The sequence below is a fragment of the Podarcis pityusensis genome (assembly GCF_964106645.2).
Source record: "Podarcis pityusensis genome assembly, chromosome: 12".
Lineage (NCBI taxonomy): Eukaryota > Metazoa > Chordata > Lepidosauria > Squamata > Lacertidae > Podarcis > Podarcis pityusensis.
Genome location: NC_138037.1, coordinates 24,022,301 through 24,040,279, shown reverse-complemented (window position 1 = coordinate 24,040,279; position 17,979 = coordinate 24,022,301). Strand labels below are relative to the sequence as shown.

The 17,979-nt window shown below is 39.0% G+C and overlaps 1 long non-coding RNA gene across 6 annotated transcripts in view; it reads right to left on the bottom strand.

Moving 5' to 3' along the window:
• The window catches only part of LOC308459304, a 99,124-nt gene that overhangs the window by 57,718 nt on the left and 23,427 nt on the right, over positions 1-17,979 (bottom strand). For all 6 annotated transcript variants that reach the window (XR_013977965.1, XR_013977966.1, XR_013977967.1 and 3 more), the window contains 2 exons: positions 5,520-5,598; positions 1,417-1,566 (listed from right to left, as the gene is read on the bottom strand). This is a non-coding gene — a long non-coding RNA (uncharacterized lncRNA). The remainder of the gene's footprint in view (positions 1-1,416; positions 1,567-5,519; positions 5,599-17,979) is intronic.

Sequence of the window (17,979 nt, the reverse complement as noted above, 5' to 3'; positions counted from 1 at the left end):
TCTACAAGTTGAATCAGCAGCAAACAATAGTTGTAAAAACACCCACAGACACACTCACAGAGCTCTTGAAAATTCTGTCATCATTCATGAATTAGGATGTTGGTCACTGATGAGGACCATATTATGTATGCAGAGATGGCACCATCAGTTAATGGCTGGAAAATGCTCTGATGTTGCTGAGCCTAGCACACAGATACCCTCACTCCAGATACAGAAAGCAAGTACTGCACCTTTTCCTGCTTAAGTTGTTATGGTCTCAGTACAGAACCAGAAAATAAGCTCTGGTCCCTCAGTGGGATCAATGCCCAAACACTGAAGATGTACACTGTGCTTTTTTCTGGGGGGGGGGACACAGGGGTACGCATACCCCTAAACATTTTGTGAATCTAAGTTTGGCCTCATTGAGGGGCAGTAGGGAAATGAGAGTACACCTAAACATTTTTTTTTAGATAAAAGCACTGGATGTACATAACACTTCACACATCATAGTCACCCAGTTGCAATTTTGAATGGTGGAAAAATCTGAAAAACACCCCATTTTCTATTGTTTTGAAAACAATAAAAATGTTTTGCATTTCTTTCTAGCCATTGCTCTCGCAATCAGTTGCTTCATGAGCACAATGTTTATATTTTAATAGACATTGCCTACACTCTCTCTGCTTCCCCAGCCCAGTTAGTGTGTGATTAAAGACTTTTTGCTGTGCACTGATGTACTAGATTTTAATTAGTAATATTAAGACCTTCTCTGCACATAAAATTCTGAAGCACACACCTATTATGTACAGCTAAAAATGCAACGGGTAAGGAGACCCTTGTCTGCTTACTTAAAAGTACTTGGTTGCTGTGACAATCCTCCTATCAGTGGATCAAAGATTCCCTCACTTTGAATGATGCTATGTGCTGTTCCAGAGGTATTGTCTGGGGGAAAATGGTGGCCAAGCAAAACTTGTGGTGGCAGCCAAGCTCCATTTTAACAACAACAGCAACAGCAGCATCAGCAACAACAGCTCTCCCTTTTTAATTCTTCCCACCCCAAAAAACTTGTCAGAATGTCTCCCATAAACTGTAAACAGAACTATCTTCTTCTGCTTCTTCATCATCATATTTGTATCTCACCTTTCTTCCATGGAGCTCAAGGAGGCTTACATCATTCTCCCCATTTTATCCTTTCAACAACCCTGTGAGGAAGGTTGGGCTGAGAGTATGTGACTGGTGCAAGGTCATGCATTGAGCTTCCTGGCCAAGTGAGGATTTGAACCCTGGTCTCTCAGGTCATAGCCCAACACTCTAACCACTATGCTATGCTGTCTCTCTTTCTCCATGAAAGGTGGGGCATTTTATTTTACAATGAGCATACATTTTTCTTGGGTTCATTTGCTATGACAATGAAAATGTGAAATTCTGTTTTGGATTTACCTCTACATAGATGCACAGCATAGCACACTCCAGCCTGTGAAAGAAGATTCTTCATGAATGAGTCATTGTTGAACTGGCTGCTCAAAAGGAAGCTCAGAGTAGTCCATAAATCTTCCTTACATTCCGTTATTAAAGAACATGGATTTTTGTCTGGTAAATAAAGGGAAAACACTCATTAATCCACTTAGTTCTTGTATGAGGAGGCAGGGAAGGGGAAATGATGCTTTACGAGCAGCAAACATTTTGTAGACAAAAGAATGGTCTAAAAAAAAAAAATCCAAAACACCAGTCTGAAAACCTTTCAAAACTAATACATCATGACTTTGAATCTGTTATGTTGTCTGCACAGCCTTGTTCTGTTGCAGTGGGTTAACTCAACTGAATTATATATATTATAGAGAGAGATTTCTATCAGAATGAGCCAGATGTTTGCCAGCGTGGGATCTGGAACATCTGTCCTCTACCAGTTTAGCTGTTTCACCAGCATGGTGCATGTCATGAGAAATACCATCAGAAAGCTGAAAGGGAGAGGAAAATAATAGATTGTGGGGCAGTATTCAACATTTGTCATACTCTGAGTAGACCAATTAAAATTAATGGACATGACTAACTTAGGTCTGTTCACTTCAGTGGCTCTACTCAGTGTAGAACTTAGTTGGCCACACTCTTATGTGCAAGGAACTACCATACACATAATAATATTCTGCTAGGAATAGCAGTAAGGAAACGGCTTTTTTAGGCAAGGTCATTAAAACAACAGCAGTCGGCAGGTATCAGTAGCCAGCAAATCAACTGGGCTCATGGTTTTGGAGAGCAATCCAGAACAACTCCAGGATCGGAAGAATAACTCTACTGGATAAAAATGCAGCTAGGTTGCCCACCCCACCCCCACCCCGATACCAAATTTGGATCGAAGTTGATTTGTGGGGAAACGTCTGAAAAAGTTGTACTTTTAAAAATATATATAGATAGATACAGGATAGAGATGAATTGTGGCTAAAGGTGTGTGTACATCACTTCCCAAACCAGCAATGGGTGTGCACTGGATGCAGAATAAACAAGGGTGTGTATACAGCTTTAGTATCAAATCAAACAAGTTCAAATTTTATTATGTGGGCACAGATCTGTTAAGAAAAATGTATACAAGGTGTCCACTACCTCATTGATAGAATTTGATTAAAGTCATGGGTTTTTTTCTGAGGCATTCAATCATCCCATCCATCAAGTATGTGCTCAATATAAAGCATATTTAGTGCCTCAAACTTAGCAGTCTATTAGCTAAAAGAGACAGTTCTTGTATTTCTGAAAGCATATTGGCTGTGAGTCCTGTTCCCTGTTTTGCAGGCCTTTTTGAACCTGGCCTGGTGGGGCTGGGCCCTGACTGACTCCCGCTTTTTGGGTTGGTGTGTTTGGTGGGGGTTTGCTGTTGTTGGTTTTCTGTATCCTTATTTTAGATCTTTTTGTGATTTAGGTGGAAACTGTTCAGTTTCGCTGTGTATTTTTTAGTGTTTTATTATTGTTTATGACTACTTGTGTTATGTGGTAGTTATGTATCATATTTTCATGCTGTACGCTGCCTTGAGCATGGTTTGAACAGTGGAATATAAATAAAATAAAATATAAATAAAATAATGCATGTATGCATGAGAGTACTGATAATATGGGTGTTTGTGAGTTGTTGTTTTTTTAAAAAAAGAATACAGTACTCAGAAAAGGAAATGCAGGCAGTAATTTAGGCTTAAATATGTTTCATAGGTATCACCAAGCATAAGTACAGCTATAATTTAACTTGTGGTATTAATATTACTAAATGTGTATATTTTCAAATAGTTTAATGCATCATTTAGCTAGGTGTTGAGAAAATTATGGTTCTTTTATTTAAAGATGGAGGCTCTTTATGCAGACAATATATTTCATCTATCTTAGTTTATTATCTCGTTTGATTCTAGACAAAGGGTGTCTACAACGAGGGAATCCAATCTCAGTTTTGACAAGGCTTCTCAAATTCAATGCACAAAATTCAAGCTTCAGTGTACTTTTAAGTAAAAAGACCTTGCTACACTCCTTTTGTGTATAAGTCTCTCTCTCTCTCTCTCTCTCTCTCTCTCTCTCTCTCGTGTGTGTGTGTGTGTGTGTGTCTATTTGTACATGGCAGAGAAGTGCTTTGTGAAGTTGCTGCTGAGCTCAAGAGTCTGTGACATTATTAATTGAGAAGACCACATTTTATTATGGATTGCTAGGTCATTTAAATATGTATGGTTTCCATTTTGGGACTCAAAGCACAATGAGAAAGCAAGTGTGGGCCTGAAAATATTGTTGTAGGTATCCTGTTTGGATAGGCAAAATGACATTTTTGCTAGGTTTTTGCATGGCTTATGTCTGACGATATTCTATCCACTTGCATTGATGGCTAGATGATTGCTTGAATGAGCATGGATGGGTTTTTATGGCTAGCAGCTGCTAGCTACTGGGCACACCCCACTTACTTGCAAATGTTTGTTTGTGGGCTGGAGAGAAACAGTTTGGAACTTATAAATGCAACCAGTGAAGAGGAAAATATCAAGTACAAGTTTTGCAGCTGGCTGGCAAGAATTTGGGGTGCATCAAGAGTAGGTTGTTTGTTTGTGAGCCTAGGTGTTGGTTTGCTCCCCTTGTCTGTACAATGCTACCCCTGGAATTGGTCTCTTGGGAAAATTGGGGTGTATGCAGTGTACTTGGTAGCCATGAAGTAGCAATGAGAACCAATGTGATTCAGAAAAGAATGACTGCTGGGCTTCAGTATGAAAGATCTGAATCTGAGTCGCCTTCTCTGTCATGGAGTCATGGGGTGGCTTTAATTCAGCAGGAAAATAATAAAAGAAGAACTACAACCCACCTTTATCCCAACTTATACCTTACTTTAGTAAATGAATACCTTAATATTTGCTGGGTCAGCATTCATATACGTCTATATCATTTAGTGTCTGACAGTATACCAAAGCTGAAAACATGACTGCTTACAAAGAAATTAGCATCTTCCCCATATTGTATGCAAATAATATGTAGCGGATGTTATTTCCTCCCAGGCAAATTGCTTACTCAGCAGACACTCTTAATTACTTCCACTATCTCAGTTTGACTTGCTGTTGAAAATCTATTTGGGTTTTTTATGGTGGCATTTAGAGTCTTCCTTTTGCTTGTGAGTCTGACTTTTTGTACCAGCACTTGGAAGATGGGATACAAAGTTGCCCTTCAAAGTTGGCCATAATTCATGCTTGAATTCTTTGCTCATGAAGGGAAAATAACAATGTTGTAAATATTCTTTAAGCAAAAATGTTTGCATTGAAAGAGACTCAGTGCTTTTAAAAATGTCTGCTTAATTCTACCAGCCTCTTGGTTTGCCATTGTTGTGCTCATATTCACCTGTTCAGTGTGCAACAATTAATGCTCTCTTTATCAACTCTCCACTGTGCACATACAATTGATCTGTAAAGCTTTGAAATATTGTTAAGCAAAAGGCCAAGAGCCCAAAATCTAGAGTATTCTGTAACTCTTCCTTCTCTCCCCCCCCCTCCGTTTTAAGAAAATAAAAGAAAAATACTGCATCAGTCCAATGAAAAATCAGAATTAAAGACCTTTCTAAAAGATAAATGAGCAGCTCTTTCGAAAAACTCTCCACTCTATAGTTTTCATGATCATACCTTTTCAGTATCATTTTGGGGGTTATCCTGTGGTCAGAAAAAATGATCATGGCACTTCTCTTCTTCTGAAGATAGTGCAGTCTAGCCTAGTGTATTATTGATTTGTGGATTATTGCTTGCTTCTAATTTATCTGCAGGAGACAGAGCAGATAATGGAAACAGCCATGTTGGCAATGCAGCCTGTAGAACACAGGAGACACTGCTTCATCGTCCCAAAGCTCTATTTATCTCATTTGGTTACATCTATTAGAGTAATTCTGTATTAATTATAACTGGCACCTCAGCCCTATAGATCTGCTAGAACAGTAATGTCCTAGGATTTGGGATTCTGTTCTTGGGGCAGTGGCTCTGTGGAGGATGTACCACATTAATAATCACATTGCCCAGTCTTCTCTGTGATCAGAACTAAATGTTTAGACTCACCTCTTGAGGGGAAAGCCAGTTGGTCTGAGTTGCACGGAACTGACTTCCTCTTGGCTTCTTGTAAGATTTGCTTTGGCACCTGCAAAAGCCCGAAACAGTTTATTACTTGCTCATAATGTGGTAAATAAATAAGACTGCATATTATTGTAAATATTATTTTTTGTAATTATTCTTAATTGTTTACTTATCTTCTGTTGTAGCTTATGGCTGGCTGGCTGGCTGGCTGGCTTTATAAGGAGCAAACATAGTCCAAACTGTCATTCTGATAACTTACCATAAGAAAATCCACCCAAAGGTTTGCTTCTATTTTCCTGTTAATTTTTGTTTTGAAAAGTTTGCTAGAATGCGCTGTAGAGATCGCCATAAATTCTGCTCCTGCTAGTGCTGTTGCAAGAAACAACTTTGTGAACAGTAGGTTGAAACACTAGTACAGTATTGTGTCAGTGGCGTCCGCTGAGTTGTTTGTAAGTATAACATCATTAGCTGGAGCATGACACCAGGAGGCTAATCCTGTGTCCTTTTCCCCCTTTCTTTATAGTGAACTTTGTGAGCAGTGAGTTTCCTTCATTTGGAGATTCACGGGTTTCCTGTTCCATGCCTTGTAGTACTCTTAATTAAGGTGCCTTTTGAAGTCCACATATGGGGTTGTGCCAGCAGAGAACACCATATAGGAAATCTTCTCCCTCCCTTTGTGGAATCTCTGGGTCTGGGCAGTAGAAATCCTTCAAGCATTGAGCCATGGAAGGATGTACATTCAACATCAGAACTTTGAACTGGACTCCGAAAATCAACAACATGGGGACTGGAGGAGGAGGAGGTATTTTGGAACATGTAGATAGATGTGTATTTTATTCAGGAAATGCTAAAGAAATATCCACCGCTTTTATTATAATAACTGCAGTGAAGCTTATTAATTTATGAAGGTGAAGCACCTTGAAAATAAACATGCCTCCACTGATGGTAATAAAAGCTCCATTTATCATTAAGTGTGTCAGGCTGAAAACATTATCAGCGCTCACCTAATAAGCAGTGATGGAAGAAATGGAGTGCAGCACACTCAGGAATGCACCCATGCATTAGTCACGCTGTAATACCGTCTGATTTGCATTATGACACCCTCGGGAAGAAAACAGTGTTGACAGGTGCATCAAAGCAAAGGCATGAGACCTCTGAGATGGATTTATTCAAATGGGCAAAGGAAGAAATACAGCAGACATCAGAAGGAGAAATGGGATGGGCAGAAGCAGTCAAAGAAAACAGTCTAGCTGCAGCTCAGTTCTGAACATTCCTCTCCATTCCCATGAATTGAGTGGGATTTACATGAATATTAATCATGTAGGAAGTTAAGAATTGCTTCCAGTATTCGGAGCACCCAGTAGTCAGAGGTATGATGAACCAGCCCAGAGACAGGCCTATCAGATCTCCAGACAAATTATTCAGAGCATGGGCTAGTGATGGCTTAAAATCAGGGCTGGGGCCAGACTTCAGGGTACTGCCAATGGGTGGCAACCCCAACACATACCCCCAATGCATGGTATTTTTCTTCTTCTGCCACTGCTGTTGCTGCCAAGGCTGCAGCAACATTACTCACCAAGCTTTGCTGAACCCCTAGGCAGCTTTTTTTAGCACTGGGTCAGTGCTGGGGCCATCTTTTAATGGGAGTCAAACTTTGTTCCCATCTGTAGTGACCATATGCTACTTTAATTTATCCTAAATGCACACACCAATTTTGGGTAAATCCAAAATGGAACATCTAAGCCTGTAGGTCTATGAAAAGATTTAATAGATCTATAGACCTGGGCATTGCATTTTGGATAAATTAAGATGGAAAGGAAGAGATGGCCACTGTGAATGGGAACCAAGTTTGGCTCCCATTCAAAACAGTCACTGCCACTCATTCACCACTAAAACAGCTGTCTGAGGCCTCAGCAAGGAGGGCAGGAAGTGATTGCATGGCTGGTTCACATGTTCCTCTGGACCTCTAAGGCCCTGAGCCAGTGCCCAACCTGGCCAGCTGCTGTTGCTGGGCCTATTTAGAACCATATGCCTCAATTGAATATGTATATGTGTGGTGGTGTTTTTAAATGAAAGTTTAATGCCCATCCATTCTAGAAGCATCTTGCCTCAATGTCAGGCTTGCCGCTGGCATCCACGGACCTTGCTTTATGGCTCGTCTAAAGCTGACTGATCAGCTAGGGATCTCCCCAAAGGATAAATGTGTTTTACTTCAACATCACTGCTGAGTACCATGAAATATTAACTTTATACATAGAACTAAAACTATCTTCAGAGCCAAAAGACTCTTTGAAACTATTTTTCTTGTTGATTTATTCATTCATTTTTCAAGAGACAATAAGATATTTAGCATCTTGAAGTCATTTGGTACCTTGGAGGTTTGAAAAAGCAAAAAGAAACCCTACTGAGCAGTATTTATATAATAACATAATGTCATGGGTAGCAAACATAAGACCTTATGAAGCCCCTTGTGGTGGCTACCCTTACTCATACTACACAAATCACTGAATTATCTCCAAGGACCATCCTAGTTGCAAGGAACTTGATGCCTTCAATACAGCAAAAAATCTAATTCACTAGCGCCTGTTACTGCATGTTTTTGCAACAGCCTACACTGTGCATCCATTGCTGGTGTTATTGTTGCTTCCATAAATGTATGTTTGCAAAGAAGTTCCATACTGTGCAGTGTTGCATATCAAAGTAGACATGGCAATAAATTCAGATGAAACTGACATTTTTGTTGAGATAAAAAGGAGATGACTCAAGAACAGGGGTGGGGAACCGCCAGTCCTCTAGATGCTGTTGAACTACACCTCCCATGAGTCCCAGCTAGCATGGCCCAATTATGAAGGAGTTGTAGTCCAACAGCATCTATAGGACTGGAGGTTTCCCATCATCCCTACTCCAGGGAAACTACTGTGTGGAGAATATGGCCCTTCACACCTTCATTTATACCATGTTAGCATTAAATAATATATACGCATATGCTATCTTCTCCCTTGGAAATCTATAATAAGAACTGCATGCCTGCCCTTTGGTTAAGACTGCAATCCTATGTAGATATACTTGGAAATAACCCCCCCCCCAAACCCAAATACAGTGGAACTTACTTCTAATTAAACATGCAGGATTGTGCTCTGTAAAGTCAGCATATTTCCTCCTCATGTGAAGGACAAGAACAGTTCAAGAAAGATCTTCTTGGACTTTTGGAACATGGAACATGAAAAGCATTGCCTTATTCCCAATGTGCTTGCTCTTTCATTTACAACTCATTTACCTCCCACATATAAACCTATTTGGTACTTGTATTATACAGTGAATGATTTTCCAATTTAAGTCACATTCATTCATATTTTATGTAGTGTCGGGGGGGGGAGGCTTTTCTGGTTTAAAGCTTAACATTTATTGTCATAATGATATTCCTGTCTTAATTCTACTTCATTCTTAAGACATTTAGTTCTGCAGAGTGGTGGAGATGAAACTTGCCCTCATTACATGGTTGCACAGAAAGAGGTTGGGAAGTTCTTGCAAATGGAAAAGATTTGCTTGTACAAAAAATGCTTTTCATATTGATATCAACATGCCTTGTCTAATTCTCTCCACAAGTACTCTGTGACATTAATAGTTGAAACTTTCAAATACCAACCTCTAACAACCTATGGATACATTTTACATCAAGGATTGGGAACCTGTGGCCCTGCAGTTCCCGCTGGACTTCAATTCTCATCAACATGGCCAGTGATTATGGGAGCGGTAATTTAGAGAACCACAGGTTAGCCATCCTTGTTCTGCATGTTGAAATTTTCCCAATGGTTGGGATGTAAAAAAATTACTTGTTCCACATACTGAAGGGTTGGCATTTCTTAAACAGGAGCCCACCGTGTCACATGTCAAACCACCTGAGGGGACTGCTAGAAATAAGACAGGACCTTCAGATGTTGTCAGACTACAATTCCCATTATTCTTGATCATTGGTCTTTCTGGCTGGGTTTGATGGCAATGTAGTACAATAGCATCTGGATGACACCATGTTGATTATCCCTGGTAGATGGCATGGGAATCTGCTCTTTAAAAAAGAAAGTAAAAAATCCCACAGACATGCCTATGAATCCCAGTCAATATGTCATCCAAGATCTGTCTGTCATGTGTAAAAAGTGCAGCAGTGGAGGAGCTCACATCAACTCTTACCGTTGATTACGCTGACTGGGACTCAACAACACCAGGAATGCCACAGGTTCCCCACCACTGGAATAGGGCAATATGTTTCCCACTGGAGTCAGATCTACTCACTAAGGAGAGCCATTCCAGTTCAAGAAATAAGACACTCCAAGCCTGGAGCCCTAAACATACCCAACTCCCTTGACTATTCCACATAAATATTCGTTTCCAGATCCTTGATCATCTTAGCCACCCTCCTCTGTACACAATCCAGCTTGTCAATATCCACTTAACAGTTACCTCATCTAGGCTACATTTTACCAGCTTCTCCATAAGAATATGATGGGGGACTTTGTCAAAATTTTTACTGAATTCAATATACAGCATATCCACAGCATTCCCCCGATCCACCAAGCTTGAAACATGGTCAAAGAGAGAGAGAGCGAGAGAGAGAGAGATTCATCCAGCATGGATTGTTTTTGAGAAACCCAAGCTGGTCTTAGTAATCACAATATCCTTTTCCAAGTGCTCACAGACTGACCATTTAATTATCTTTACTAGTTAAACCCACTCCCCTTCATATGAGCCAGTACTAGATTGAAAACCCTTTCTTCTTTTTCTGACCATCTATGATGTGACCTCCTTGGTTGCAGATTTCACTTCTGGAAGTGATACCTGTACTGATTACCTCGCTAAGTTTCAGATAGTTATATGACCGTGGAATTGTGCGATTTTGACCTCTGCTGTGATGCAGTCATGGATTCATAAACTTTCATTAAGCGTAAGATCAGTTGAGAAAGGTGTTAAGTCAGCAGTGAGCTAATAAAAGAAGAACTGAGGAATGAGACTGAGAACAGGAAAGATGGAATATTAGCAAGCAAATTGAACGTGAAAAATGTCAACAAGTGGCACACAAATCCATATCACACCTTAAGCCACTTTACACTTCTAGATTTTGAGATATTGATGCATTTAATATTAGAGTTGTGAATAAAAGTGTGTTTGACTGATGAATGTGGGGCCAATCTGTCAGTCAAATTAAATTAAATTAAAATATGCATTGAGAGCTGTCCCACTTCAGAGCTGAGGTAGTTAACAACATGACGGGATATTTTATCCTCAGCAAAACCCTCTTGCCCCATGGAAAGTCAGTGTTAGAAGACTTCAAACAGACTTTTTCCTGATATGCTAATTTTCCATGCACGTATGGTTTGGATTATTATTTTTTGTATATGGAAACAAATCATCTCCCTCTTGTATTCTGAAGTACAATCTCAGGAGAACAGCATCTTGCGGTGCTACTTTTTCCTGATGAAAATGTACACTAGTGGCAATGTGGAGACACGTGGGAAAAATCTCAAAAAACCCCACAATTTTTAATGTGTGGTAAGATGTAATTTCTCTTTCAGAACCACTGTTCTGGCTTTATGATCCAAGAATTGAACACTTTGTTCTTCTTACAGATGTGGATTGCATGATGTAACTGCAGCTGTTCTTGCTTTTGAGTATCACAGTCATTCTGTTTCCTTTTCAGATTTGAGCTCTTTTTAGAAAGTCATTTCTCCTTGATCTTTGCCTTGTTTTTTATATCTTCTTTCAGTGCTTCACATAGTGCTATGCAGCTCTTCTAGAATGTTATATCATCAAAAGTGAAGCTTCAAAATTGGGATGCATTGAACCATATAAAGACAAACATTTGTGAATACATAAATAAATTAACCTCAAAGACTTGTCAAAACTAAAGTGTACTATGTGTACAAAGTGGAAGCATCAAGAAGGAGACTTGCATGTCTGCATATATGTAGTTGTCGAAATACAGTTACATAAAATGCTGGCCAGATATATAAAGGAGTCCAAATTCCACTTCTGAGTGGAAGATCATATGTTTTGTATATATAATCGTCTCCACTGACTTCTAGTCTATTTGTAGCTCTAATTGAATGTCATTTACAACTTGGGATCAGGATACTTAAAGGGTCTTGAGATCTTCAGACCCCCTTCTCTGTGTGCCCCTGCCAGGTGAAGTGCAGTAGGTAGTTAAGGGTGAAAGGGCCTTTTCAGTAGTGGCACCCTGGTTATCAAATGTCCTTCCCAAAGAGGCTCAACTAGTGCCTACTTTGTTGTCATTTTGGTACCAGGCAAATACCTCCCCTCCAGCAATGTCTTTATTTATTTATTTATTTATTTATTTATTTATTTATTTATTTAAAATTGTATCATTCAATCAATCAATCAATCAATCAATCAGTCAATTTATTGTACTAGCCAAAGGCCATGACAAATACATACAATCAGTTTATAACTCAAATCATAGAATCATAGAGTTGGAAGAGACCACAAGGGCCATCGAGTCCAACCCCCCCCCCCCGCCAAGCAGGAAACATTCACCTCAAATAACATTCACCTCATTGGGGCTTGTGCTCCTTGTTTCAGTACATGGCCATTCATGATCTTTGAAGTACCTTTCCAACTTATATTACACTAATTGAACCGTAGGGATAGGGAGCATGGATAAGTGAGATGGAAATCAAATTAGCCTAAAGGAAGCAAGACAAAAATAAAGCCACTGCTTTGCACAGGGAACATTATGCAATAGTTGATTTTAAAAATCAGCATAAAATATGAAGAGGATTATTGGCTACTGGGGCTTCCTTAACAGCTGGAGTAGGGCTTTTAAACTATCATATTTTGCTCAAGCAGCCAGCTGCTTAAGAAATTAGGCCACAGGGACTTTCAAACCCTTTTCAGCAGAAAAGAAGGAAATATACTGCAACTATTTTAAAGTAGAAGCATGCCCCATTTGCTTGAGACCAGAAGAGCTGTGCAATACTATCACTCTTCCTTAAAATAATCCCTCCTCAAAAGCCATCTTTTCATGATGACTTCGTTCAGCCAGTAGTCTCCATACCCTACTGCAGCTGAAGTCATGTCTATATTGAATTCAGTGGGGCTTATGTCCCGGTAAGTAGTATTTGGAGTGCAGCCTTAGGTGATAACTAAGTACAGGGTCGCTGCTGGACAACCTGTTTATTGAGCATTTGATTTGTTCTTACAAAGTTTGTGGGGAAGTTATTAGTTGTCACATCAAGCAATTGTTATTTCACACTTTCTAGTGTCTTTCTCTATTACATTCCTTACTGCTATAAGCCTGTTATGTTTTGGAAGTGGGGTTTGTTGCTCAAAAGTTCCAAATCCACTTTAATTGAATGTGCTGTTATATAACTGTATCCCAACTGCAAAATAGTCTGGACAGTCTTGAAGTGTGCCAAATACTTGCAACAGAAACAACCATATGGTCTTTCTCTATTTATCCAACCTCAGTTTCCCTCACTTTCATATGTACTTCTCCCAATATCACATTTTAACTGTTATGCTCTTTGGTGAAGGGATCTGTCCTCTAGTACTTTGCAAACAGCTATGAACACTAATGGTGTTATGCAATTAAATAAACCCATTGTGTGCCCAGCTACAGAGTCCCTGCCCCAGTGTGTTTAATACTAAAGGGTGTGTGTGTGTGTGTGTGTGTGTGTGAATGAATGAATGAAAATGACACCTATCTGGGATTTAAAATGGCCACAACTTGAGCTATGAATGCTGATGATGCTATGCAATTAAATAAATCCATTATAAAGCAAACTTCTCAGAATCTGCACACAGGGAGCACTTGCTTTCTTTAACTTCCACTTTCTAGTTCTCTCTGAGAAGCAGGAATGACCAGAGCTCTGATCATTCAATATTTCCCTTTCTCTGTGCCAACTTTCTTGATAAACAATGAACAAAACAATGTAAAGGTCATGCTGACGTAGGTTTCAGAGACCAAATTACTCCTTGGAAGGGGAATCAGCCTTAGATTTGGGCTTCTCTGGAAATCTGTTGCTTTCTATATAAGATAGAAAAACCGTTTGGGAAACCATATGAGGTTTGCACAAGGCTGTCTTAAATGTCTTCAAAATATATGTAATCTCTTATCACGTTATGTTATATTTTTGCCATGAATAAAACCAAAGGAAGCCAATGGACCCTGACACAATCTGATAAATTCTCTTTTTGAAGTACCCAGGTAGGCTAAAAGGGAGACATCTGAAATGGTAAATTCAAAGGTGAGTGAGGAAAGTGGTCAGTGGCCTATATTTCTATTTGTTTTATTTTTGCAAGCAGGATTTGCCCCACAGCCAGCTGTTGTAATATTGAGCTTAAAAGATGTATTGACTCCAGATAATTAAGCTAAGGTTTGATTGCTTGCTAAAAGCCTATGTCTTTCTATACAAATGTTTTTAATGCTTAAGAGCAATAAATAAGGATTGGGGTTTGAATACAACAATCATTTCTACACACCAATGAGTGGGCTCATCTGTCTAGTAGTCAACGCCCATTTTCCCCATTCTGGTTAATTCATTTTTCACTTGGTATTGGGTCTTGCTGGGATGCTGATAGACCAAAATGAATGGCTGGTGGCAATACTTTGATTTTTAATTTCTCGAGAGATTGCTTCATCCCATGAAAGCCTGTATACTGTTTGTGTTGTATGTAGATTCTAGTTTCTCTGCTAGGTGTAGCTGTTGCATTGCAGGCAACCCCATTAGGAACACTCTTAGTCCTCCTGCCCTCATATCACACAGATAGATATCTTTTCATTTCTTTTTCCAGTGTTCCTTCCAACTGGACCCAACCTTTCAAAACATTTAAATAGCTTCTTGTGTTTCTTGTTTTGAAAGTTTACTAATTTTTGTGAATCATTTATATCCTGTCCAAAAAACACAATTTGGGCAGCTTGAATTTCCCATCATGATATAGATTTCAAGCAGTATTCCGTTGGCATTGCAGCTACATTACAGTAAATCAACCACACAGTTTTCACCTCCATGTCTTAACTTGTATGTGTACAGGTGATATTCAAACATTCTATCCCCATGGCTACTAACAGAAATGGTGGACATGGGGATGGTGTACGAGAAATGGCATGGAGAAGCTCCATGTACTTACTGGAGAGACACTGAGGACTTGTTTATTTAAGAAAACAAACAATCCAGTTTTAATAAAGAGAAATAGCAGAGATGAATACAACAGAGAAACCTACGTCAAAAAGCTAAACAACAGACCCTTTCCAAACTCCATTCTCACTCTACTTAAACCTTGCTTTAAACACCCACTCCCCACCCTCTTTCCTGCTCACTCTATTCAAACCTTTGCCATTGTTTAGAATCACCACTGTTATCGTCTTAGTATTCCTTCAGCTCTACTTTATTCAAACTTCTGCTGTTGTTTAAAATGGTGACTTTCCCCCTCTCAGTATCTCAAGTCTCCGCCATTGTTTAAAACAGCCACTTTTTCCACTTCAGAGTCTTCATGTCTTTCTGATTATACTCAGAAATTCTCCTCCTTCCATTTCTCATCCACCACATTCAAGAGGGATAAAGCATTCAGAGTTCTCAAATATTGCATAGTATGAAGGCACTTTACTCGGACCTCTGCCATTGTTTAAAAGCACATTTTTCTTTTCGGTTTTCTCCATCTCCACTTTACTCAATTTTTTGCCTTTGTTTTAAATAATGTTTCCCCTTCTCAGTGTTGGTTCTTCTTCACTCCCATACCATGGAACCAAGCAATGAACTTCTCTACTTGGTATCAAATAAGAGAAAATATGCTAAAAATACAATACTGATGTTATTTGACACCGGTTAAATTGGCCGAAATGTATAGAAAAGACTCAAAAATCTGTTGGAAATGTCTAGAAGCTGAGGGTACATTTATGGTGGAAATGTAATCGGGCAAAGGATTTTTGGGAAATGGTATATAACAAGTTAGAAAAAATATTTTAATTTACATTTCCCAAGAGACCAGAATCATTCCTTCTTGGCATAATTGGAAATGAGTTACCAAAAAAAGCCCATAATTTATTCTTGTATGCAACAACAGCTGCAAGGATAGCATACGCAAGATACTGGAAACAAAGAGAGATTCCAGGATCTCTACTAATTGGTATTAAGATATTTCCATAGTATGAGAAGAATGATTTCAGTTTTAAATAATTCATGTTACATGTGATTTTTTTTCTTGTCCTTGATGGATGACTGATCATTTATTTATTATATTTTCTGGTGCTTTATTTTCTGAAATAAATTTTTAATGGGCATCAAATCAATTAGGATGCATTTTGCTATCGTAGATTTAACTGTTAACGCATGGGTGCTGATGGCTTAGAAATTGGTGGTTGACTTAGGGAGCAATCCAAACCCAAGATCCACCAGGATGAGCAAGTTAGATTGAATCCAGTAGATACCCAGCTTGTTTGGATAAAGCTTGTGGCAAGGGTCTAGAGAGCAAGTGGTTGCCCTGACCGATCCAAATACCAACAATTTAATATTAAGCCAATGAGAAATCCCAAGGCACCAACTAGATAATTACTAACAATGGATGAAAATGCATCAAGTTCCAAATGAATGCAATAGATAGAACATGCCATTCTGATAATAAATCCTCTCAATAAATTCTTGCTTGTTGTTCAGATTAAATATGATTACAAAATTGGCTGAATCACAAGGTATTCAGTCTTCTTCCAAGATACTCCAATCCCATCCCATTTGCCCTCAAAGGACACCCATTTATTAACAACCATTATATAGGCAGAGGCAAACTCGGCCCTCCAGATGTTTTGGGACTACAGCTCCCATCATCCCTGACCACTGGCCCTGTTAGCAAGGGGTGATGGGAGTTGTAGTCCCAAAATGTCTGGAGGGCCGAGTTTGCCTTATGCCTGCATTAGACAATTCATGGTGGTAATGATGAGTTTTTCTGTTTGTTTATTTATAGCTTTCTTATCCTGTCTTTCCTCCAAGGAGCTCCAGGTGGCATATGATTCTCCCCCCCCCCCCCGCATTTAATCCCCACAACAACCCTGAGAGGTAGGTTAGGCTGAGAGCCAGTCACTGGCCCAAGGTCACCCAGTGAACTCCCTGACCAAGTGCAGATTTGAACCCTGGTCTCCCAGCTGCTGGTCCTACACTCTGACCAATACACCACACATTTATTTCCCACCTAATCAAAATCATTGGAAGGCTGCACACTAATAAAAAGAAAAGAATCATAAAACCTTTTTTTTTAAGTCATAATTACAGATCGCACCACTAACACACAAATAAGACTAAAGCAGCAGTATCTAAATAAACCATCACACAAAAATGATTGCCTTCCAAAAACCTACAAAAATGATGAATAAGCTGAAGCTAACGGCCGGTGCAAATAATTGTTTTCACCTGTGCAGGCGTGAAACGCAGATGTTGGGAAACACATTTAAGTCTGGGATACAGTATTTTGTTGGCCACCCTGATTGCAAAACAAGCATAAACAGTTGATAGCAACCCTATCCAGTTACTCTTTCATGCCTCTGATCCTCTTGTAATTCCCATTGCATGACACTTGCCCCCCTGCCATGTCCCTACTGTGGGAATTAAATTTTAGTTTCCATTTCAGAGCATGTGAAAGACAGCCCTGGGTTGTTCGTACTTTAATTAGTTCTGTTGCCCACCCCCCATATAAACTACCCAAGACACTTTCTTTTAAAGTTTAAATAACAAAGAACTTTTACTTACTGTACTTGCAGTTGCAGATTAAATATACAATGTAGGTAGGTGATACTTCAGTTGCTAAAACATCTTCCATAGATTAAGCTGTTACAGACTAACTAACTCTGAGGCAGACAGCAGCACAACGCAACATACCTGCTGCTCTAATGGTTAAACTGTATAATAATAATAATAATAATTTATTTATATCCCGCCCATCTGGCTGCGCTTCCCCAGCCACTCTGGGCGGCTTCCAACCAAATATTAAAATACAGTAATACATGTATGTACTACTTGCTGTCAGGGCTGTACCCAAAGCCATAACTGCCTCAGGCTTATGGCCTCAGAGTTCTACAACTCTTTACATATTTTTTTTTAATAAGATATTTATTGAGATTTTCAAAATGTTACAAAATAAAAATAAAAATAAAGAAAGAAGAAAATACAAAATAAAAATGGTTAACAAAGTAAACAAAGAGAGAAACAAACCACTTCCAACAATATGAATACAAATTCAAAATAAGAAAAAACCCCCGAAAAAAACCAAAAATACACGACAAACATTTAAAAACATTTAAAAACAAATTCATTATTCTCAGATCCTCAACTGTCATTACCTTCTTTCTTTGACCTCCTCCTCCTCCCTTTCTTTGTATCCTAGTTATTAATTATCCCAGCAAATCCTTTCCATATTTCATAATATTCTGTCGTTACATTACCTTAAA